The sequence below is a fragment of the Rhagoletis zephyria genome, unplaced genomic scaffold (assembly GCF_001687245.7).
Source record: "Rhagoletis zephyria isolate East Lansing unplaced genomic scaffold, Rhagoletis_zephyria_1.1 Rzeph_scaffold_06611, whole genome shotgun sequence".
Lineage (NCBI taxonomy): Eukaryota > Metazoa > Arthropoda > Insecta > Diptera > Tephritidae > Rhagoletis > Rhagoletis zephyria.
Genome location: NW_016163694.1, coordinates 7,969 through 11,008, shown reverse-complemented (window position 1 = coordinate 11,008; position 3,040 = coordinate 7,969).

Here is a 3,040-nt window from a genome sequence, read left to right as displayed (position 1 = left end):
GTCTCTGTGTTTCTATATATATCCTTTTCTCTATAATTATTTTAATTTTAATATTTCTTCCTCTATCTTCGTATTTTTCTTTATATTTATCTTTGTTTTTACTTTTATGTTTATCATTTCCTTCTTAATTTACCTTGGTCTTCATTTTTGCCTTTATCTTTACGCATTTTTGTTTTATTTTTACCTTTGTCTAAATACTTTTCTTTATCTGTACGTACGTACTCACCTTTCCTGTCATTCTTGTATTGGGTTTTTTCTGTTAGTGTTATTGTTTAACCTTTTATTAGCAAATTTTTGTTAAATTAGTACCATGAGCATATACTCAAGAAGCACTTGTTTCAGCCCCAACCATTTCCTTTGTCTATTTCCGTTGCACCATTTCCGTTGAATTTGCCAATTTAATCCCAACTAACCAACAGCCGCTAAAGAAGTTTCACTTCAAAAACTTTTTTTTTCTGATGATGGTCGGAAATTGGGCTTAAACCCAGACCAAGCGTAATGGTAGTGCGCACTGCTAATCACTACACGACAGCGGCCGTCGTATAATCAATAAGGGCTCTTCGAAAAAAATTATTTTATGTCATTTGTTATGTATGCCATTTGATGTTCTGACTATATATTAAGGCAATCTTAGAAGTTTTAGAAGTAATCTAAATTACTCAACTGTATTTATGTCTATGCCTCTGAGCAATTAAAGCGGCTAATATCACCGTGCCGCTATTAAAATTTCTTTTTAAAAGTGAAATGTTTTACAGGTTTCATAAGATTTTATTAGTTTTCTCCCATGCAGCCACATACGACCACGTAAATGCCTTCTTCCTTTTTCATATAAAAATTTTATACTCCGCTTTTACTTGGTGCAAATTTGAAATAGGACCAATTTTTGCTTCTGCTCCGTTAAATTGCTCGCCACTAAAACGCCTATATGTATCAAACTACTCCGGCAATCAACAGCAACACTTTTATTACAAATAAAATTGTAAGGGTGAAAGCAAATATAAATTGGTTGCAAGCCCTTTTGATTTGGCTGAAGGCAATTTATTCACCACAATCAAACAGTTATTACCTGCAGCAAATTAATATGTGCAAGTATAAACACGCATATGAACTCAAGCAACAGCAAACTCAATAGTGTATAATTGTCTGGTGTATGTGAATGTGCAATGTGTATGCATATATGGTATATGTACTATTCAACACTTTCCAAATAGCACTAACTCAAAATGTTTCTTATAACAGAAATGCAGATAACTGTTATTCATAAATACGAGTATGTAACAGATATAAACAGATATTTTCTTGGAGCTTTGGTTTGCAACAAACTACCACATAAAAGAGTTTAAACTTTTTCGGGAAGGTAGCGTAAATATGTGAAATTTTAATATTTGGTGAATATTATCAAAAATCGCGAATTTTGATTTAATACACTTCCACCGAACGTGTGCATTTTATTCGTTCTTCTACTGGTGCGCCAAGGAATTTCTAAACTTTATTGACGTATGCACATAGCGTTTCGCTGTTCGCAAATTAATTTGTTTGTGTGTGCGCGCTGTTAGAATTTGTGCATGTATGGTATGCATATGTATGTATGTGTATTATGGTGCATGTCATAAAGAAAAATTTTTCAATTCTTCAGTTGCATTCGCCGTTACTTTACTACACCCGTTCACCAGTTATTCTACGGTGTTTTTACAGCGGAAGTTCTTGTTGCTCTTTTTACCCCTCATAGTAAATATTTTCAACTTTCTACATATCTACATATGCATGTGTGTATGAAGTTTGCTCCCGTTTATATGCATGGTGGCTCATAGTGTCAGCTTTCATTAAAAGTCAAGCATTCTCGCGTGAAACAATAATCTTTACCGCTTCCTACCTGTTGTAGTTGGCTGCTCTTTTATTATTCCTTTTCCTTATTACACAAATTGGGGTATGGGGTGATAGTTTAACACAAGTTTTTTTTTTTTTTTTGCTCTCCTAGGTCGCGTGTATTTAATTTTTGCATATTTTTGGTGAAACGTAAAGAAACCAGTAAAAAATATGTCACTTACAAAATTTGTGAAAAATCACTTCTTCGATTTTCAAATAAGTGCAAGGGACAGTCACTGTCAGATAACACTGTTCAATAAAATGAGAGTTTTTTAGTCTTACCAAAAAATACTCCAATTTAAAGGAATTTGGTAGACATTGGTGGAAGCTGACATTTTATAGATATTTTAAATGCTTATAGTTGCTCAGAAATAAAACTAAAAATTCTTAGTCAGGTTTTGTTCATTTTAGTAAGTGGAAGCTTTTTAAAATCGAGGACCATCACATCACTTTTTGGTGCATTTAACTGGGAATAAAAATGTTACTCATCCGCCTCGACGCACACATTTCATCAGTCTATGTAGCTTGTGGTCGGTCCATCACATTGTCGCAACCCAACCAACTGAAAAAAATATGATCAACAAGAGGCTAACATTCACAGCTCATGATAGAATTGTCTTGCATCTACATAAATTATTAACTCTTACATACCATTACAATAATTATAAATTTAAAACAAGAGTATGTTTAAGATTGCATATATTAACATTCAAATTTAAAAGCGGCCATAGGACAACAATTGGTTTATAAAACTCATAAAAATCCTAGGAGATAAGATCTCCATTCCGACTGAAGCTCGTAATTCAAGCGAACTCATCTTCATTTAGAACGCAGGACACCATTAAACTGTAAAAGTGCCAATGGGGACGTCATTATGTGTACCGTTTAGAGTACCATAACTTACAACCACAACGCAATGTGTTTTCATAGAGATGCAGTTATTAGTCCAAGAGAACGGTCCGCGAAGCCCGGACTGTTCTGCATCTAAATGCAAACATGAAAGAATACGGGCGGATTATGCCTGCTTCGGAGCATACAGTTTTTAATTACTCATCTACATGTTGAGCCCTTCAGCTATTTGCAAGTCCAAATAGTGAAGTATTAGTTATTTATTCAAGTTAGTTCGCAAGTTAATAGTAAAAAGCGAGTCGGAGGTATCGATCGGGTGTTAATG